Below are 23890 nucleotides of genomic sequence, written 5' to 3'. Positions count from 1 at the left end.
TACTATGACCTTAAAAAGTATAATAAATAAAGGCTTGACATATCTTGATATATTACCTTGCACAAGGTAATATCACATTTTAGTTTCACATTAGAAGTTGATTTGCTGACATGAATGGACTTTTACATGATATTCAAATTGTATAAGTTTCACCTGTATAATGAGTATGAGAATAATATACTGAGTGAAAAAGTGGTTTGAGGAAAACATGCAACTTATCTCTGATTACAATTGAACGTTCACCTCGCAAAAATTAGGAGCACTGTGGAAAATGCGTGCAAGCTTTTGACCACAAACTCATTCACTGTTCGGTGACATTTCTCTGTCCTGAGTCATTGTACTCTTTTCTAGGCCCGGTGAAAGGAGAAGCTAGAGGTACACGTGAACTGGAGCTAGTACGTAAAACCCGCCTCGGAGCCAGTCAGAATCTGGTTCTCATCATGCTCATCTAAGTGGGAAGGCATTCATCTTAATTTAACAGGTAATAGCGCTAACATAACAGGTGGTGTTTGTTAGTAGACTACCTGTTGTACTCACGCCAGATGACTGCTGCTTGGATGAGATTGGCGCCGTTCAAAAGCGCTACATTAATTTGTAGTTTTTGCATGCTGTATATTCAAATGTTTATCATATTGCATATTATCATTTTACTATAAAATGTAGCTAAACCTTGGAGCGTTTTTTCCGCCTGGCCGCCATTGTGCTGTCTGGCATCACAACCTAATGACGTCATTCCCACCCACTGGCATCGTTAAGGGAATTAGTTGAAAAATTGGCAAGCAAATTCAAGGAATCAATACACTGGGAACTGGTTCTGAACAAAGAACTGGTTTTCAATTCCCCTCCCTAGTAACTGGAGACCGGGACGTCTGGGCTTCAATAGTGAGACTGCTTAATGTAATGGCCAAATTAGGGGCTTTGAAGGATTGAGTCTAAACAGGTTATGACGCTTACTGAAGCCTCTGTGTCAATTCAGGTAAAAAGGGAGATTTCCTGGTGGTTTTCTTCCATGAATTTAGCAGTCGGACATAAAGGTATGCTTTTTGGATTAAAAGGTCTGATGCACTCTGAAGCAAATTTCACCCTTGAGGGGGTTCATCACTGCGGGGGTTAGGCTTGAAAGCAGGAATGACTTGCAGTGTTTGATGATTCATAGAACCGTTTCAGAAACACTCACTGAAGGCCACTTTCATCTACTATTAAAACACCATGTTTCTCGTGGAATAGCGAGAGGCTGTTGAAATCAACATCGACAAGCAAATAGCATCGCTGTGTCATCTCAGTTCAAGTCCACATTACGTTACTTTTATTGTTTTTTGTTTTGTCAGGGACACTTGCTATTACAATACAAAACCTGCCACTTCAGCTGTAACACTTTTACTAATATGACCTTTGAGGCATGTCTATTATTATATTATATTATACCGACAGCCATCAGACTGTATAATGCATATGTTCCTTGACTGCACTTACATGTAGAGTATATGTAGAATATATTTATATTATTTATATATTATATATATAATATATTACATATATTATTTATTATTATTAGTCTATTGTGAGCGAACTGTGGTGCTGAATTTCCCCCAGGGATCAATAAAGTACTTTCTATTCTATTCTATTAATTCGACTTGTGATAGTCTCCTGTGCTGAAGCAAACTATTTGTAGGAAGCAGTGTTATGACGAATAAGGAATGCAGTCATATGGACACCTCCGACCCCTTTCCTCTTCTCTTTATTGCACTCATTAACTTAACCCGCATTCGTGCAGCTGTTGCGGATACCCCCCTTCATCGCTACTTGCACACAATCAGCGACACACTGCTTGTCCTGCTGCTAATGCATACTGGTGAGGGATCTAATGGGGGCCAGACTGAGCTGCTGTCCTGTAACATATGGCTTAGAGCAGAGAAAGCTACGGAAGGACATTTCAGAAACACATTTTTCACCATAAAATACTGTTTCAGAGGAGAAACAATTTTCACTGCTGCTCACAAATTAATCCCTTTTCACTGCAAAACTATGAATTTACGAAGGACAGGGAAGCAAAGTAACAGACTTTTGGTTCAGTTTGGAACACATTTCAGACTACTGTTGCGTGATATAGATGATATCGTTATTAGGGGTGTGGGAAAAAATCAATTCGAATTCAAATCGCGATTCTCACGTTGTACGATTCAGTATAGATTCTAATTTTTCAAAAATCGATTTTTATTTCTATTTTTATTTTTTTATTAATCAATCCAACAAAATAATACAAAGCAATACCATGACAATGCAATCCAATTCCAAAACCAAACCCGTCCCAGCAACACTCAGAACAGCAATAAACAGAGCAATTGAGAGGACACACAAACACGACACAGAACAATCTAAAAGTAGTGAAACAATATTTAATATTATCAATAACAGTATCAATATTAGTAACAATTTCAACATAGCAGTGATTAAAAATCCCTCATTGACATTATCATTAGACATTTATAAAAAAAAAATTAAAAAAAAGAACAATCACAGTGTCACAGTGGCTTACACTTGCATCCCATCTCATAAGCTTGACAACACACTGTGTCCAATATTTTCACAAAGATAAAATACAAACCCCGTTTACATATGAGTTGGGAAATTGTGTTAGATGTAAATATAAACGGAATACAATGATTTGCAAATCATTTTCAACCCATATTCAGTTGAATATGCTACAAAGACAACATATTTGATGTTCAAACTGATAAACTTTTTTTTTTTTTTGCAAATAATCATTAACTTTAGAATTTGATGCCAGCAACACGTGACAAAGAAGTTGGGAAAGGTGGCAATAAATACTGATAAAGTTGAGGAATGCTCATCAAACACTTATTTGGAACATCCCACAGGTGAACAGGCAAATTGGGAACAGGTGGGTGCCATGATTGGGTATAAAAGTAGATTCCATGAAGTGCTCAGTCATTCACAAACAAGGATGGGGCGAGGGTCACCACTTTGTCAACAAATGTGTGAGCAAATTGTTGAACAGTTTAAGAACAACCTTTCTCAACCAGCTATTGCAAGGAATTTAGGGATTTCACCATCTACGGTCCGTAATATCATCAAAGGGTTCAGAGAATCTGGAGAAATCACTGCACGTAAGCAGCTAAGCCGTGACCTTCGATCCCTCAGGCTGTACTGCATCAACAAGCGACATCAGTGTGTAAAGGATATCACCACATGGGTTCAGGAACACTTCAGAAACCCACTGTCAGTAACTACAGTTGGTCGCTACATCTCTAAGTGCAAGTTAAAACTCTCCTATGCAAGGCGAAAACCGTTTATCAACAACACCCAGAAACGCCGTCGGCTTCGCTGGGCCTGAGCTCATCTAAGATGGACTGATACAAAGTGGAAAAGTGTTCTGTGGTCTGACGAGTCCACATTTCAAATTGTTTTTGGAAACTGTGGACGTTGTGTCCTCCGGACCAAAGAGGAAAAAGAACCATCCGGATTGTTATAGGAGCAAAGTTGAAAAGCCAGCATCTGTGATGGTATGGGGGTGTATTAGTGCCCAAGACATGGGTAACTTACACATCTGTGAAGGCGCCATTAATGCTGAAAGATACATACAGGTTTTGGAGCAACATATGTTGCCATCCAAGCAACGTTACCATGGACGCCCCTGCTTATTTCAGCAAGACAATGCCAAGCCACGTGTTACATTAACGTGGCTTCATAGTAAAAGAGTGCGGGTACTAGACTGGCCTGCCTATAGTCCAGACCTGTCTCCCATTGAAAATGTGTGGTGCATTATGAAGCCTAAAATACCACAACGGAGACCCCCGTACTGTTGAACAACTTAAGCTGTACATCAAGCAAGAATGGGAAAGAATTCCACCTGAGAAGCTTAAAAAATGTGTCTCCTCAGTTCCCAAACGTTTACTGAGTGTTGTTAAAAGGAAAGGCCATGTAACACAGTGGTGAACATGCCCTTTCCCAACTACTTTGGCACGTGTTGCAGCCATGAAATTCTAAGTTAATTATTATTTGCAAAAAAAAAATAAAGTTTATGAGTTTGAACATCAAATATCTTGTCTTTGTAGTGCATTCAATTGAATATGGGTTGAAAAGGATGTGCAAATCATTGTATTCCGTTTTATTTACATCTAACACAATTTCCCAACTCATATGGAAACGGGGTTTGTAGGTCATATTTTTGGTTCATTTAATAGTTAAAACAAATGTACATTATTGCAATCAGTTGATAAAACATTGTCCTTTACAATTATAAAAGCTTTTTACAAAAATCTACTACTCTGCTTGCATGTCAGCAGACTGGGGTACATCCTGCTGAAATCCTATGTATTGAATGAATAGAGAATTGTTTTGAATCGGAAAAATATCGTTTTTGAATCGAGAATCGAAAAAATCGATTTATAATCGAATCGTGACCCCAAGAATCGATATTGAATCGAATCGTGGGACACCCAAAGATTCGCAGCCCTAATCGTTATCACACAATATTTTTTGTTATTGTTTACAATTTTATTATGCAAAACCAACTGTTCTTACTAGTTGGTAACTGTTTTTTTGTATTTGGATTCCCATCATTCCAGAAAATGTAAAAGCAAACCATGAAGACATGGTAGAGATAATTATAAAACAATCTTGACTTCTTCCAAACTTGCTCCAAACAAACCCTTTGGAATTTGAGACTTTAGTGACATATTTTGCCTTAGTTGCGTTAGTGGATATCTCCATGTATGGTAGAGCTTTCTACCCAAACAGCTTTGCATGAGTCCGCCATTATTTTTTAGTTGTAGTCCAAAGTTGTAGTCAAAAGGTTCCTTACTTTTCTCTATCATCTTGTTGTGTGGCAGACTGGCTCGTACATGCACAAGCATGCTAAAAAAAATCCTCCGCTGTTGCCATTTCTAATAAAAAGTAGCTTATATTTTTTAAACAAAATCTGTCAGTAGACTGGATATGGAAGAGGTAAAAATGATAACATGGCTAATGGGGGAAAGAAGTGGTTGAAAGGGGCCTGGCCTGGAGGAGGGCTTGAACACTAAATAAGACTGCCCACAAAATGGCGTGCTGTAAAGAAACAGTCAGAAAGCGGCTTGTAAAGGTAATAAGGAAATATTTAAAAACTTAATTCATAATGGTATTAAGACATCCTGTGTTTTGTCGGATTATAATTGTGATCAAAAATTGGATCATTCAGTGATTTGAAAATTTTAAGTATGAACATTGGTATGGCCAATACGGCCCCTCTAACTACTTATTTGAAATATTGCCCAAAACTAATGTAAAGTATCCAAACAACAGAAGAATAAGTAGTTTGTGAATTTGAACAGAAAGGTAGCTATAACCATTACAACAAAACGAGCCAGCGGTAAATTAGCAAGTTTTTGCCCAAGTGCAGCTGGGATAGTCCTCCCTGCGAACCTGAGAGGGACATGCGATAGACAATGGATTTATACTAGTTTAGAGGAAATACAACTAAAAAAAAATGGTAATTACGCATTATGTCACCGTATATGCCAGCAACCAAATTAGACGGATTTGTAACCCAGTTTTAAATACCGTTATTTTCGGCCTATAAGCCGCGCCGATGTATAGACCGCACCCACTAAATTTTAGAAGAAATGTTTTCCCCATATAGCCTCAGATATACACCGGTACATTGTGAAATGAGATATTTACACAGAAAGTTTTTGTAAAAAAGCAGCGGTTAATAGCCTGGAAAATACGATAGTTTAGCCACACACACACTGTATATGTCAAAAGTTTACATACACTTGTAAAGAACATAATGTCATGGCTGTCTTGAGTTTCCAATAATTTATACAACTCTTATTTTTTTATGATAGAGTGATTGGAGCACATACTCGTTGGTCACAAAAAACATTCATGAAGTTTGGTTCCTTTATGAATTTATTATGGGTCTACTGAAAATGTGACCAAATCTGCTGGGTCAAAAGTATACATACAGCAATGTTAATATTTGGTTACATGTCCCTTGGCAAGTAGCGATGGTAGCCATCCACAAGCTTCTGGCAAGCTTCTGGTTACATTTTTGACCACTTCTCTTGACAAAATTAGTGCAGTTCAGCTAAATTTGTTGGTTTTCTGACATGGACTTGTTTCTTCAGCATTGTCCACACGTTTAGGTCAGGACTTTAGGAAGGCCATTCTAAAACCTTAATTTTAGCCTGATTTAGCCATTCCTTTACCACGTTTGATGTGTGTTTGGGGTCATTGTCCTGTTGGAACACCCAACCCAAAACCCAACCTCCGGGCTGATGATTTTAGGTTGTCCTGAAAACTTTGGAGGTATTCCTCCTTTTTCATTGTCCCATTTACTCTCTGTAAAGCACCAGTTCCATTGGCAGGAAAACAGGCCCAGAGCATAATACTACCACCACCATGCTTAACGGTAGGCTTGGTGTTCCTGGGATTAAAGGCCTCATATTTTCTCCTCCAAACATATTGCTGGGTATTGTGGCCAAACAGCTGAATTTTTGTTTCATATATATATATTTCATATATATATATATATATATATATATATATATATATATATATATATATATATATGTAGAGGTTGCCCGCTAGTGGGTTCTTCAGACCTCCACACACTGCCAGGAGAGCCCGGAATGCAGGGTATAACACTGTTTTATTTTCATTAAATAGTGCAGGATTTTCCTTTCCAGCGAAAGGTCTTTTTCTCCTGCGTCCGCCCAGCAGCACCTCCAACTCCAACCCCTTGTCTCATCCCAGCTGCTGCCAATAAAGGCGACAGGTGATTAGATAACAAGGCCCACCTGGGCCATCTACGCACCTGTCGCTGTCTTTGAGGCCGGTCCTGGCACACCCCGTTCCGCCGCAGGCCACGCCCCCCTCCACAATATATACCTATCTGTATGTGGGATTAGATTATGGATCAGACTGAGAAATGAATTTAATGTGCTAACATGATCCAGTTTAAAAAACTGTGCGGATCCGGGTTTTTGTTTGGTTTGGTTTGTCGTCATAGTTTTACATTCTATTTGCACGACAGGATCAGAATCTATCTTATTTTTCTATTAATTCTATTCTGCAGACGATACGATCGTGTTTTACTCAGGAGAGAACACATCAAAGCAAATACAAATAATAACATAAGAAATTAATAAAATACAAATATCGTTTGACAAAAACAGACTATCTTTGAATGTCAGTGAAATTAGAATATGACTATTCGGTAATAGTAGAAGAGAAAGTCAAACACAAATACAAATAGTAGACATTGAAAGGGTAAAATAAATCAAATTAATCGCAGCTGGGATAGGCTCCAGCACCCCCGCTACCCTGAGAGGGACAAGCAGTAGAAAATGAATTGGATGGATGGATGGATGGATGGATGGATGTAATAATAGATGATAACATTAACAGTAACCGAAAATTTAATATAAAAAATATATCACATACATTTTCAAGAAATACTTTGATAATGAATAAAGTTAAATATGTTCTGGATCAAAAAAAATCACTCCATAGTCTTTATTGCTCGATAGTATTACCATATATTGGGACGGCGTGGCGCAGTGGAAGAGTGGCCGTGCGCAACCCGAGGGTCCCTGGTTCAATCCCCACCTAGTACCAACCTCGTCATGTCCGTTGTGTCCTGAGCAAGACACTTCACCCTTGCTCCTGATGGGTGCTGGTAGCGCCTTGCATGGCAGCTCCCTCCATCAGTGTGTGAATGTGTGTGTGAATGGGTAAATGTGGAAGTAGTGTCAAAAGCGCTTTGAGTACCTTGAAGGTAGAAAAGCGCTATACAAGTACAACCCATTTATCATTTATATATGAGTTATTGCGTAGAAACGTGTAAATAATTACAAAAGTACAGTTATTCACTAACTGTCTTACAACAGACGTCAGACAGAATAATAATGTTGGCTATCGAGAACATTTAAACCTTCTATTTATTGAATAAAAAATATTGAAATTCAATGATTTGGTGCATTTGCAAACAGCTAAAATGATGTACAAAGCAAACTATAACCTGCTATTTTAAAATGTACAACAATTATTCACAACAAAAGAGGAGACATTTTTACCGTAGGTACAATGTTCACTTAAAATATTTGTATGCATGTACACACTTAAGACCTTTAGCATATCAGTATCTGGAATTGAAATATGGAATGGATTAGGCAAAGAAAATAAACAATGTACTAATATGACCTATTTTAAGAAACTATTCAAAGTCAAAGTGTTTACAAAGTTCAAGGAAGAACAATCCTGATCAACATCTTGAACCTTATTGAAAAATCTGATAATCTGATTCATCTCATTATGTAAATCACAATTTACTTAAATATTTATTTATGAGACCCTAACTTATCCACCGTTTGTGTTACAAATTGAGTACAGGAAGATAAACAAATGTTTTAGAAATTGCTATGATATGGAAAATGGGTAGGATTAAATAAGGTCTGCTTCTTCTTGCTCCTTTTCGGACATGTTGTAATGAGAAACTAGAAATATGTGATGTACCATATTATAACTGTATGCATATTCGAAATTAAACTGATACCATCACCACCACCACTCTATTCATAATATATTCCCATCAACCTATTCTATTTATAACCTACTCTATTAATAACCTATTTAAATTAATATGTTTGTATCATTCTGTGGCACTCATTGGGATAAATCTGGGACCTTGGGTACTAAATTTTATGCCATCTCATGTGTTTCATGTGTGTTGGTATGGTATAGTAAGTGAATGAAATATATCAGTGACTGATGAGACGGGTAGAATTAGACAAGCTCTGCTTTTTCCTACTCTTGTTTGAACATGTTGAATTGTTAGAAGTGGGTAGTAGCACGCTACATTTACTCAATTACATTGAGCTTCAATCATATGGCTACATTTAGATCATCATTAAAAATGATTTATATTCTATTGATTAGTGCTTGCAAAGACAAATTGTTTTGACATTTCTTCCAGTCGGCAATGTCTCTTGACTCTGTTTCACCAAACCGACTTTGGTTTTGTTCTTAAAGCCCTCGTGTGTCCAGCGACTTATTTACACATTTTGTAAACACTAACAAAAATGACAAAAAACAAATTTTTGATCATTAAAAATATTTATCTAACCTCTGTAGTATCGATGATATACTGATACTATACATGGCATTAGGGTTGCAACGATTAATTGATTAAATAAATGATTTGATTACAAAAAAGCTTTCAAGTATATTCTGTTGCTTTGATTGATTGTACAATGAGTGTAATTAAACAAATTAATAAACCACATGAAGCGCCTGGAACTTTAAATATGTGGACATATTTATTTCCACACGGTCGCTGCAATAGCGTGCACATGATGGTGAGTGAATGGTGGTGTGTGAGTGCCGTGATCTATGTGCAGAGAGCAGAGGGCTTTTTATTTTAATTTTTTATTAATGCACACTTGCTAAATGTGTAATTTCGATGTTGATGATTTATTACAGGGAAACAGAGAATGAAGGTTGTGGCAAGCAGTAAAATCATTGTTTATTTAAACTATTTTCCATAAAATACACAATGATACCATAAATCAATTACTCGAATAATTGAACAAACTGTCAACAACAGATTACTCGATTACAAAAAATATATCGATAGCTGCAGCACTACTTGACATCGCTACTGTCATAATTTGTATCGATACGCTCTTCCGTTTACATTCAAGAGGTCTATCTTAGCTGTTTGGCATGGCTTGTTGTATCCTCCTACTTCATGTGCGACCCAACGTAGGTCCTACAGTGTGTAGTTTAGTCAGTGGCGGGCCGTGCATTTCCCACCTAGGCCTTCAGTGATGTCCAACTTGATTACCTCTCAAAATACCAAAATTTTGTGTCACCACATGATCATTGCTGGAGCAACACTATACAAAAACACATTTACGCACTACTGATTATTAAAACACCTCAACAGTGTACAAAACGGGCTATTTTCTGGCGCATTTGAAAATCAATAAACCCGCATCAGCAATTAAAATATATCTTATGTGGTGAAAAAATTAAGAAATAAATATTTGAACTCACAATTTGTAGGACACATTCAACGCCGTCTAAGCCAGTGGTACTGCTCGTAGTCGATTGATTCAAGTGGAAGTGGCGTGCATTTCCCCATTGCATCGCCGGGACAGCTGAGCTAGCTTCCGGGGTTGGCTGACGTCATCTCACAAGATGTAGTTTCTCATGAAATATCCTTCTTGAAAATGCCCTTGCAGAAAAATATATATCTGCCACCTAATCAACGTTTTGTTCTCCTTCTTTGTGGGTTAAAAAAAGTGAGTATTGCTAGCCCGGTATGGCTACGGTGCAACACTTCCTGCTTCAGTAAGTTGCAACTTGTGATTGGACACTCACTTTAGAGTGACAAGTGAGTATCCAATCACAGTCTTGTTAACGTCTGGCTACCTAGAAAGGCTGCTGTCAACAACTTGTGATCTGATTGGCTATCACAACTGTCTATCAACTGTATGTGTTCTGTTTGTTTACACTATGTTGATTCAGAAGGCTACAGCTAAATTCATAAAGCTCTGGCAACAAGCCAGCTGACCTCTAATTGGATAAAAGCTGTAATGTAAAAACAAGCAACACTGGAGCCTGACATGAAGAGAATATGATGAATACTTATATATATATATATATATATATATGGAAAGTAAATTAAAAATAAAATTAACTTTGATAATGTATGATCATCGGATTAATTTGATAATTAAATTAATTAATTAATTAAATTAATCCGCTAACATCTGTGTGGCTCTGCTAATCTGCATAGCACCACTGCGGTTCAAACCAGTGAGTATCCAATCACAGGACGTGTAAATGTCACGTTCAACCAGCTAGAAGGCCTTACTGACAACAACTTGTGATCTGATTGGCTATCGCAATTATCAATCAATTGTATGTGCCCGTTCACTTACAGTACACAGACGCCCGCATTGTTGATTCTGAAGGCCCCGGGCAGATTTCGTACAGCATGGCAACATGCGGTAAGCTAGCTCAATTCTGATTGGATAAAAACTCAAACCTAAAAACAACAGCACTGGAAGGAGCATAATAGAACATGAAGAGAATATGAATACTTTTAGATATTTAGGGAAAGTAAATTAAAAATTACTTTAATTATGATCATGATTTCTGGTTATGTTAGGCCAGCAGAGAAGACCTTGCTGGCTTTGACGGCCCACCACTGAGTTTAGTATATTTAGCTATTCCTCGTCCTCCAGTGAAAATGCTACTTGTAAGAAACTTACTTTATGTATTGTCATTATTATTTATTATTATTATTTGTAGGACGCTACATTGACTTGGCAGCTTTGCACTGTGGAGAGACGTTAGCCACCAGCTCTCTAGCGAGGACATCATAATGCGTTGAGGATGCGGTCGTCTGCTTTTCACAGTAGCCACCCCAAGAATTCATTAAGCCAACCCAGGTGCCACCACACTCAGAAGCGTAACTATTTGAAGCATACGAACGTGGCGTAATATGACAGCGGACGGTGCGCACATATCCTGCAGGTGGCGATCGTATGTTTTAAGTCCCAGTGTCCATGCACTGTCTCTAATGCGACTTGGCCATACGCCGTGTGCCTCCCATACACTGGAGGGGCGCTATTTCCTTTTTAGCGCAGATTAATGTATTGCTTTTCCGGTTTACCTATGACTTCACACCAAAAAAGGCATCTGCGGCTCCTTACAAGTCACCAGCCCAGTTGTGTGGTAAGTGTTGTTCGCTGTAATATTGGTAGAGATTACAATATTATGTCTCCCAGAGCTATGCTGATGTTAAATAGCGGACAGCATCAAGAAATTATCTTAGATTGCGCTACGAACATGATACTACCAAGAATGTACTGGAGCGGATGCAGCTCCAAAGCAAAGGAAGACAGGCAGGTGAGTTTTTTCGAAGGAATTTTCGGATGGAGAATTATGGAAACAAAACTTTTGAATGTCTCAGAGTTCATTCATAAGGCTCTGTGGATTGATGGAAATCGTTTGTGCCCTGACTGATACTGTTCCAGACTATCTTGCCAGTTGTGCGGAAAGTGAATCAGTTTGGAGTGCACAAATGCAGCATGAAGAGGTTTGTATACACTTTATTATTCACCTGTAATATACCTGCTTCATTATCTTTCATCTGATTTGTATTTCGTTCGGGAGTCCAAACTTAGCCAGCATTCTACATTTCCTTAGCTACCTCCTTAAATAAATCTGTTTCTTTTTTCTACCATCAATGCACTTCAAAATGTTCTGTTATTTTAGACCCACCATAAAGACAATTACAACATGGCCTGAAAATGCTCTGTCAGACCTACAGGACTTCTTTAACTGTACAGACTGGGACTTATTTGAACACCAAGATCTGGAGACTTACACAGGAACGGTATTGGACTATATCAAGTTCTGCATTGGGAATGTGACTGTCGACAAAATCATCCGGGTTTTCCCTAACCAGAAACACTGGTCCGCTCACTCCTCAGGGCCCGCGACGCTGCTTTCAGGTCAGGTGACAGAGCTCTGTACAGGGCTGCTCGAGCTGGCCTGAAGAAAGGAATTAAAAAAGCTAAGGTGGACCACAGGATGAGTATAGAGTCCCACCTGTCCAGCAACAACTCACGAGAGGTCTGGCGGGGTATACATCACATCACCAACTTCAGAGGCTGTGATGTATCAACAGCAGACCCGAGTGCGCCGCTAGCAGAGGAGCTAAATAGCTTATTCACTCGCTTCAAGACACCACAGCAGCACTCATCTGTGTTTCCATGGGTTGTAGTATGCTTCTTTAGAGCCAAACTATTTGAGAAATCTGACTAATTTATTGCATGGGCACATACTGACTGTGTGATGATTAGGTTATTAAATCAAATCAGCCAAAAGCTCTGTTTGTCTGATATAGTAAATGTATAATATTAGAAATAATACTATGGTAACTTAGAAATATGCTTATTCAACTGTGATTGTAATTATATTTATGTGGTTAAATAGACTTGGACAGTTCTGGGGATGAAGGTCCTTCAATACTATCTGCACATCATGGTATGTACATTGTGCTTAAAACACGATCCTTCTTTTAATTACATTTTGAATCAGAATTATGTGGAAGTGTTGTAAGTTGTCTGAGGTAATTGTTCAATGTTTTAGGATGCATTATTATTTAATGTTAGGAATGGTCTTACAAGAAGATTCACTCCATAATTAGTGGTGATAAGCTACTATAGTAGCTACAGCTGTCCCTGGGGTAGGTTTTATGGGTGCTGTGTCTGCAGAACTAGGTGAAAAAAAGTCTAGACACTGGCTTGTTGCTGTCAAATTTGCTGGACAGCTAAAAAGCCTTGTCAACAAATTATAAACATCTAAACATAGAATTGATCAACTTCGACAAAGTGCAGAGGTTCGGGGAAACCTGCCTGTCCTGACGGAACATATGCTGCTGGGTGCATGAGGGACTCTTGGGGTAAAATGGTGGGCCCTGTGCCCCTCAGTGCTTTCCATCGAGGATGTGGAAGATATCTATTTGGATCTGTGATCGCAGGGCATTTGATGATTGAGCTGAGCATTGCTTTGGTGTATCAACAAATTCGCAAGAAAATGGCAGCCGTTCAAGGAGCCAAAAATCTGCCCGTTGCGATTGACTGCATTGTTTTGGGGTGTGGAAACAGACTGGTGTGATCTCAGAATTGAATTGCAAACTGAATATCATCATGGAGAGGTTATAACACGCGCGATACGAAGGGTCCCTTCTGGTGGCACACACCCATTCGAGAGATCTGGTTTCCAATTGCATAATCCAGGTGTGTTAGTCCAGTTTTTCAAAAACTGAACAATGTTGGTTTAAGGTGTTTCCATGGGTTGTAGGATGCGTATTTAGAGCCAAACTATTTGAGAAATCAGAATAATTTGGTACATGGACGCGTACTGAGTGGAAGCCACTCTGAATTCCCCCCTCCTTCAACAACACCTAGGGAGTTGAACTCTTTTTGCCATGCCTGCAGAACTACTCCAGGCCTATAGACACACACCGTGGACCATAGACTGCACATATGCACCCATCCCCCCTCCCGACCCCCCAATACTGCTTAACTTTTTAGGTGTGATGGACGGCTAGAGCAGCGCCAGAAGGGCCGCAGCTTCGTCATACAGAACTGCCATTGAGACTAAACTACAACATTGGATGTTCTTAGCCATGTTGTTGACTGGCACATTCACACAACTTTTCTAGTATGTATGTACACTAATATGTATACCTGGTCTACTAAGATCCAAATACCAGATGCTAAACAGCATGTGCAAACTATAAAGTTGCATGTAGAAGTTGTGGACGTGTGTCATGTGATCTACTAAACAACTGTTGAGTAGTTAAAAAGATAATATATGATTGAGGAAATGTTCTGGACACCTAAAATTCTGGATTACTTAATAAAGTAATGGCCAAATTGGCAGTCATGAAATGTGTTTTATGGCTAGTTCGAAGTAATATAGTATAATGTATGTGTTTCCAAATACACAAACTCAACATTAGGATTATTGATTCTAAATACTGTTGTGAGATCAAGAAGTACATTTTTGTACCTTCAATTCAGACATTTCTTCTGTCTCCATACATCATTCAGAAAGACATGACTGGTGGATAGGGACAGCGAGCAGGTGAGAAAGGTCACATCAAAGTTCAGTCTTTCTGATAAAATGGACACTGAAGTCACCAAGTCAGATAAAAAGGTAGTTAATGGCTTCGTTTTCATGTGTGTGACGATAATGACACTTTCGCTACCAGCAAGATCATGAGTGAACTTATAATGTTGCTTCCTGTTAGGAATATCTTTCATTCACTTTTGTTTTCCTTCTTTTTTAGGCAACAGCTGCTGAAATTAAAGATTGACAAAACATTTGTTTTTTACGAGTCCTCTCCAGTGTTAGAAAAATTACTTTGAAAAAGTCAATAATTACAGTTACTTGTTACTTTCCCCCAAAAGTTATTTAATTACGAACGGAATTATACTTTAATTGATGTGATCAATTACTCGGGAAAGTAACTAATGCGTTACTTTTTTTAACTTTCATATTTGGTGTATGCAGTTGAGAGATGTTTCATGAGAGAAGAGTGTGTAAGTGTGTTTTTAAAAGGTGGTGCCTGTTGCCAAGTGAAATGTGATGTCAGCGAGCGCGCACTCATTGGCTGTTTTAACTCAGCATTGGTAGTCTTTGACTTGGGGCGGTATTGCTCGGTTGGTAGAGTGGCCGTGCCAGCAACTTGAGGGTTCCAGGTTCGATCCCCGCTTCTGCCATCCTAGTCACTGCCGTTGTGTCCTTGGGCAAGACGCTTTACCCACCTGCTCCCAGTGCCACCCACACTGGTTTAAATGTAACTTAGATATTGGGTTTCACAATGTAAAATCGCTTTGAGTCACTAGAGAAAAGTGCTATATAAATATAATTCACAAATTCACAACTGGAAGGAAATTGTTTACAATAGCACCTGTGGAATATTTTCACTGATAGTTAATAAAGCGATTAAATGTCCTTTACACAGACGTGGTATTGCAAGATTATTATTGTTGATGATTGTCTCTTTATGTAATGTTCATTATTCCTCCTCCGTAGTAGTAGTTGCGTGCAAGTGCAAGTTTGTGTGTGCGTACCTTGCACTGGTAAGAGCTACTTACTGAAGTGAACTTGCTCAGATTTTAAAGTTGTCTTATCCGCATCAAAAGTAGGATGCCATGTTACATCAAGTGTATTGATATTGGCGTTGTAACGTATTTAAAAGTAATTAATTAGATTACTCATTACTAGAAAAAAAGACGTGAAAGAAAAAAGATTCATATTCTAACGTCTACCAGGACGTTGCAAAGATGACGAGGCGGTGCTCGATCAACAATATTGCAAAAACAAAACAGGCAACAGTCAGCCACAACATCTCAAAAAACTAGTGCTGTCAAGCGATTTAAAAAAAATAAGCAATTAATTATGATATGTAATTTATCAATCTAATCCACCTCTTTTATAATCTCACCTACAATTTCAGAGAAAAGTCATCAACTTCAAGTAATTTAAAAAATATATAACATACACATAATTGTACTTTTAACTATCGGCCACAACCATCTCAAAAAATTAATGATTAATTAAATATGATCTGTGATTAACTAGTCTAATTAATCTATTTTTAATATTATCAAAAAATACAGAGAAAAGTCCTCAACTTGAGATATTTTAATTTCAATATGATGTAAACATAATTGTACATGTAATATATCACTATATTGATACACAGATAAGTTATAACAGCATAAAGTCAGCTTAACAGCTAAAACAGCTTCAACGCTTGTACATTAGATAGCTAAACAAAGCTAAAAAAAATAAGCATTGTCTACTTTACGCTAAAAAATAAAACTATAAACACAGTTTTGTCACGTCTTCAAGTTTATTGTGATTATTTTACATCATTAGTTAAATAAAATGTATCCTATCATCACTATCCAAAGCCGCCAACATCACATGTTTTACCCAAGTGTAGTGGCAGAGTGATACCTATTTTTCACCGTGGCTACATACACTATATTGCCAAAAGTATTTGGACACCTGCCTTGACTCACATATGAACTTGAAGTGCCATCCCATTCCTAACCCATAGGGTTCAATTTGATGTCGGCACACCTTTTGCAACTATTAAAGCTTCAACTCTTCTGGGAAGGCTGTCCACAAGGTTGCGGAGTGTGTTTATAGGAATTTTTCACCATTCTTCCAAAAGTGCATTGGTGAGGTCACACACTGATGTTGGTCGAGAAGGCCTGGCTCTCAGTCTCCGTTCTAATTCATCCCAAAGGTGTTCTATCGCGTTCAGGTCAGGACTCTGTGCAGGCCAGTCAAGTTCATCCACACCAGACTCTGTCATCCATATCTTTATGGACCTTGCTTTGTGCAGTGGTGCACAGTCATGTTGGAAGAGGAAGGGGCCCGCTCCAAACTGTTCCCACAAGGTTAGGAGCATGGAATTGTCCAAAATGTTTTGGTATCCTGGAACATTCAAAGTTCCTTTCACTGGAACTAAGGGGCCAAGCCCAACTCCTGAAAAACAACCCCACATCATAATTCCTCCTCCACCAAATTCCACACTCGGCACAATGCAGTCCGAAATGTAGCGTTCTCGTGACAACCTCCTAACCCAGACTCGTCTTTTAGATTGCCAGATGGAAAAGCGGGATTCATCACTCCAGAGAAGGCGTCTCCACTGCTCTAGAGTCCAGTGGCGACGTTCTTTACACCACTGCATCCGACACTTTGCATTGGACTTGGTGATGTATGGCTTAGATACAGCTGTACGGCCATGGAAACCCATTCCATGAAGCTCTCTGCGTACTGTACGTGGGCTAATTGGAAGGTGACATGAAGTTTGGAGCTCTGTAGCAACTGACTGTGCAGAAAGTCTTTGCACTATGCTGACCCCTCTCTGTCAGTTTACGTGGCCTACCACTTGGTGGCTGACTTGCTGTTGTTCCCAAACTCTTCACTTTCCTTATAATAAAGCCGACAGTTGACTTTGGAATATTTAGGAGCGACGAAATTTCACGACTGGATTTGTTGTACAGGTGGCATCCCAGTGTTTCCCACACATTCATTTATTTGTGGCGGCCCGCCACGAAAGAATTACGTCCGCCACAAATGGATTTTTCGGCTTTTGACTCGCTCGACCGCTCATAAAAGCAATGAGACTCTGTCTGTGAATGTACCTTGTAGTTACAACTCCGGTGCAGTAGGTGGCGGTAGCCTACTATGCATTGTAACTCCGCCAATAGCACTTAATTCACCTGGTGGGCCAGAAGAAGACGAAGAAGACGAAGACGAAGAAGATGAAGACGAAGACGGACGGAATCAAAATACAAGGGTTATATAGGTTATGGTAGATAGGTTATAGCTGCATCGCTCGCGGCTCGTCATATATTTAACGTTAATCCGCCATTTCACCGAGCGTTTCACTGACGGGGTCCGGGGCAGACGGACGTAATAACAATCATCTGTTTTCATACCGACGAGCTAACGTGTCCAGGTTATAACCCTGTTGTCAATAAACACACGTGGAGACGGTGCTTCAGATACTACATTAATACTCAAGCTAAAATGTCCACTGTCCACTGCAGCATGTGAATGCAATGAAAAGAATAAAATCTGAGCCAACCAGCTGTTAAAATGTTTTCCAGGTTAATGTTTTGGCCATTAAAGGCCCTTCATTTCAAGATTTCAACTGTGATCGGGCTTTAAACAGGTGGCTGACCTGTTCAGATGGGTGTAACTGCTACTGGTCAAATAATGTGAAATAGCATTTAATTTTACATGCATGCAATGCCATTGAAATGTAATTATAGATAATAATAATAATAAATACTGTGTAGTGTTGTAAATAGTCAACAGGAAGGATTTTAGTAAGATATAAGCCATGAGCACTACACAGCCAGAAAAAAACCTAGGCAGGACAAGTAAAAATATTGGGGCAAGTAGATTTGAGAAGTCGGGCAAGTAGAAAATTAGGGCGGAAGGAACAGGTGAGACTCAGCAAACACTGAAAAATAAAGCAGGGTCAGATCAGAAATGCACTTTTCTCATGAAAAGGGTCCTAATTTATATTCTTATGTGCCTTATAGAGAGGACCACGACAAAACATACACCTCTGCCTCTGTTTCACTTTATGTTGCTGGTAAATAATATGGTTGTAGTAGTAGGCTAAAGTTAAATTATTTAGTATGCACTAATTAAAGGGGCAGAGCTTTAAGAGACATTTTAGCTTTTATATTTTATAAGATATATTTTTTGTAAGAACCACAATTAATAAATATATTTCAGTGAATAACTAATTGTTCAAATCTGTATATAAATATGTACATAAAGTGTTGTAATTATATTTCAACTCCGCGTTCTTCTTGGTCATCGCCGCTGCCGCCGGACCCCAACCCCCCCTCCCCCCCGACCACACCACCACAAATAGATGCCTGCCCTGTGGGAAACACTGCATCCTATGACAGTTCCACGCTGAAAATCACTGAGAGTGGCCCATTCTTTCACAAATGCCTAAGTGCTTGATTTTATACACCTGTGGCCGGGCCAAGTGATTAGGACACCTGATTCTCATCATTTGGATGGGTGGCCAAATACTTTTGGCCATATAGTGTATTATCTTTGTACTTTTAGTCAAACACAAGACCATGGCGAAGCAAGTTGCATACAGAAACAGTAACGTTAGAGATTAAAATTTTAATTAACACGATTACAAAATATAAACTACGCTATGCATGACTGTAATTAATTAATCACTATTAACACAATAATTTGACACAACTAAAAATAACATCAGGAAACCCAACCTGAAACGTCACCATTGAAGCTAAAACCGCCACTGCTAACAATATTAAAAAAGCCTCTATAATTTTGCAACTGGGCAAGAAAACACTCAAAATTCAGCAGGAGCAAAGCAAAGAGGAGATTACAAAAGAAGAGATATTGTGTGCTGTAAGAATTTGACAAAGTGATGAGAAACATTCCAAACTCCAATGCCTCTGAACAGCATGTTTTGTTTTCCCTGATCTGACCGCAAATAAGCAGGCTGCCTTCCATTTACAGAAGCTTAGTTAGCATCCTGTCCTCACTTCAAAGCAGCACATCTCTCATGGGTAAGCTTGGATGAAAACAAGTTGAGTGATCAATCAAGATAATCGCTTACAACAGAAACACAATTTGTTATCACTGCAATAAGCCAACATAATCTGCTTCTTAAAATAACGTAATGGATAATAATATATCATGAAATAACGGCAATCAACTTTGGAGGTTTTTTTATTAGAACACTGTAAATGACAATTGTACAGAAATATTTTAAATGACTATTATATTTATTTCTGTAAACATACATCGTTAAAGGGGACCTATGATGATTTTAAACTACAGTACATTTAAAACACGTCCTTGTGGTCTAGATCAGTGGTTCTCAAACATTTTTCACCAAGTACCACCTCAGTTAACACTTGGCTCTCCAAGTACCACCATAAGGACCAACAATAAAATACAGTAGCGCAGGCCTAAGTATTCATTAAAAACTAAGCAGAAGTTTTATTTAGCAAGTAGATTTAATAATTTGGCCACTGTAACATTACACACATTTTAAACAGTAACATTGTGTTTGAATATTGGAAAATAAAACACTGTACTTTATTTAATCAAGTGATTTTTTTGGCGTACCACTAGTGGTACTTGTACCACCGTTTGAGAATCACTGGTCTAGATAAGATGTACTGGATATGCTTTGGTGTAAATTTAGCATACATTTTGCTCCACAGTCATTTTTATAACCCTTTTTATGAGTCTGTTTGCAAAATGTCCATTTGTGGAGGCGTTCCCAGATTGCAAATGAAACCACACCCCACACTTTCCAAAAGTATCATAATTTATCTTTTGAAAATGTTCACGGTTTGAATCTATATCTTGAAGTTGTCACTGCTCTTTTATTTAAATTTTTGACATGGTCAAATATAAACTTCAAAAACATTATATAGATTGATCTGGTCACAACATTAGTTTCACCTGCACACACTGATCGGTTTAGGGCAGCAGTGTCCAAAGTACGGCCCGGGTGCCATTTGCGGACTGCAGCATATGTTTTAACGCCCCGCTGCACCTTCGAAAACACTATTACAAAAAAAACAAAAACCATCTAAAAAGTGTAATAAAAGACAGGTATACACTAAGTGGAAAACATTGAAATGTTGATTCTAAAAACTAGGGACGCACAATGTATTTTTTTTTCAAGCCGATACAGATAATTAACTGCTTCTTACTGATAACTGATTAACTTATTTGTATCTATTATTTTTTTAAATCAATATTTTAAATACATTTTTATTTTACGTTTTATACTTTTTGTAGATTCAACAATAGTTTGTGCACATCTTTCAAAGCCGCTGGCTTTGGGGCAGCTTCTTTAGCAACAGGTCCGTTCTTGCCATTCAAAACACCGTCGTAGTGATGCTGGCATTTCAGATGGCTGATGAGGTTTGATGTGTTGAAGTGTGATGTTTTTTCAAATAGCACACAAAATGTCTTCCTCTGAAATAATGAAGAAGTCCCAAACGTTCGACGGCATGATTTTTTTTGTTCCTTAATATTTATCAGGGCTATATTTTAGGGTACGGAGAAGATGGGAATGGGGGGGCAGAAAAACATACTGTCTCTGGTGTGACCACCATTTGCCTCACTTGGTGAAACACATCTCCTTGGCATAGAGTTCAACAGTTGCTGGATATTGGCAGAAACTGGAATACACTGTCATATATACCGATCCACAGCATCCCAAACATGCTCAATGGGTGACATGTCTGATGAGTATGCTGGCCATGCAAGAACTGGGATGTTTTCAGCTACTAGGAATTGTGTACAGATCCTTGCAACATGGGGCCGTGCATTGTCTTGCTGCAGTATGAGGTGATGGTCTTTGGTGAATGGCACAACAATGGGCCTCAGGATCTTGTCAAAGTATCTCTGTGCATTCAAAATGCCATCAATAAAATGCACTTGCGTTCGTTGTCCATAACATATGACTGCCCATACCATAACCCCACCCCCTCCATGTGCCACTCGATTAACAACGTTGACATCAGCAAACCGCTCTCCCACATGACGCCACACACACTGCCAGCCATCTGCCCTGAACGGTGAAAACCGGGAATTATCCGTGAAGAGAACGCCTCTCCAATATGCCAGACACCATCAATTGTGAGCATTTGCCCATTCGGTCGGTTACAAAAACGAACTGCAGTCAGGTCGAGACCCTGATGAGGAAGATGATGAGATGGTTTCTCGCAGTTTGTGCAGAAATTATTTGGTTATGCAAACCAATAGGCTGGTCTCGGACAATCATGGAGGTGCACCTGCTGGATGTGGAAGTCCTGGGCTGGTGTGGTTACACATGGTATGCCGTTGTGAGGCTGGTTGGATGTACTGCCAAATTCTTTGAAACACCTTTGGAGACGGCTTATGGCAGAGAGATGAACATTCAATTCACGGGCAACAGATCTCGTCAACATTCTTGCAGTTAGCGTGCCAACTGCACGCTCCCTCAAAACTTGCGACACCTGTGGCATTGTGCTGTGTGATAAAACTGCACATTTTTAAAGTGGCCTTTTATTGTGGGCAGTCTGAGGCACACTTGTACAATAATTCTGCTGTTTAATCAGCATTTTGATATGCCACACTTTTGAGGTGGGATGGATTATCTTGGCAAAGAAGAAATGCTCACTTACACAGATTTAGACAGATTTGTGAACAATATTTGAGAGGAATAGTTATTTTGTGTATATAGTAAACGTTTTTGATATTTTAGTTCAACTCATGAAAAATGGGAGCAAAAACAAAGTGTTACGTTTATATTTATCCATCCATCCATCCATCCATTTTCTACCGCTTGTCCCTCAGGGGTTGCTGGGGCCTATCCCAGCTGCACTCGGGCAGAAGGCGGGGTACACCCTAGATATATGTTCAGTGTAGTATTGCAAAGCGGATCTACATGTTGTTTTCTTTCTTTAAAAAAATATTTTTATTGTATTGGCTTTGAAATTAAATCATATCGAAATTGTTGCCGCATCCTTTGATTATTCAGTGTGTGGCCCTCTGTGGGAAATGTTGTTTCTAGCAGCACTTATCTCACTGCATGTTGCACGTCGGTGTTATTATACACAGGCCAAGATTATATGAAAATACTACTTAATCCTACCTGTTTTATGTTTCCTCATTGCCTGATGCAGAACATTATAACATTGTACAACGACATTGAACATTCGGTTATCATTTCCACCACGAGTGTGACAATAGCTGCATGAGTTCCACAAACCAATTAAGAGACTTAAATCTTCTGCTTCCGTTACTCTATTTAGACAGGAGTAATTATCATATTTGCTGGTGTGGAATATTAACAACCCTTAAGATTCTAAGGATGAATTTAGCAGCTTTACTTTTTTGTTTACCTTTCTATTTCACCATAAAAAAAAATATTAATCCTGCCTTGTGTGTGTCACACTTGTGCAGTTTCATTTTGATGTTGTGTATTTACTAGACATCAGGCCAAAAATAACCCAAAAACCTCAAATATGAGTAAGGAAATTTCCTATTAAAATTTATGGGGAGGGGGTGAAAGGGTCATTTAATAAACCCTTTACAGTGGTACCTTAACTTAAGAGTGCCCCAACTTAAGAGTGTTTTGAGATAAGCTTTGTCTCTGGGCTTGTTGTTATGCTTTGACTACCACAGTGAATTGTGTAAGATCCAATGAAAACAGCCGGTCTTACTTGCTAACATTAGCTTATAGCTAGAGATGGACTTAACTTAATTTACCAACCACTGGAAGGAAGAACCTGGGGATAGGTTGATTGGCAACACTAAATTGGCCCTAGTGTGTGAATGTGAGTGTGAATGTTTTCTGTCTACCTGTGTTGGCCCTGCGATGAGGTGGCGACTTGTCCAGGGTGAACCCCGCCTACCGCCCGAATGCAGCTGACATAGGCTCCAGCGACCCCCCTCGACCCCAAAAGGGACAAGCGGTAGAAAATGGATGGATGGATGGATGGAAGGAAGAAAGTGAGTGTGAAGCACAGTGCTGATGTGGGTGACCTACATTGAATTAAAAAAGGAAATCATCAAAAACACGACTTGACGAAGCCATTGGAGCACATCACTGCTAGTGTGCGCCTTACTGAAGCAAGAGGATGTTAAAATAATATCTAAACGGCGGACATTTATCCATGTAAATATGGAGAAGCTGCTGATGGTATATTTGACAGAGAAGCAGCTGGAAGGAGATACCATAGAAGTCCACATTCCAAGG

At 38.9% G+C, this 23890-nt stretch overlaps 1 protein-coding gene across 1 annotated transcript in view; it reads right to left on the bottom strand.

The window, feature by feature from the left end:
• Positions 1-23890, bottom strand: part of LOC133574884 (matrix metalloproteinase-17-like) — a 178215-nt gene that overhangs the window by 47885 nt on the left and 106440 nt on the right. The gene's annotated exons all lie outside the window — the stretch shown is intronic.

This window comes from Nerophis lumbriciformis, linkage group LG32 (assembly GCF_033978685.3).
Source record: "Nerophis lumbriciformis linkage group LG32, RoL_Nlum_v2.1, whole genome shotgun sequence".
NCBI lineage: Eukaryota > Metazoa > Chordata > Actinopteri > Syngnathiformes > Syngnathidae > Nerophis > Nerophis lumbriciformis.
This window is presented reverse-complemented; position numbering and strand designations above follow the sequence as displayed.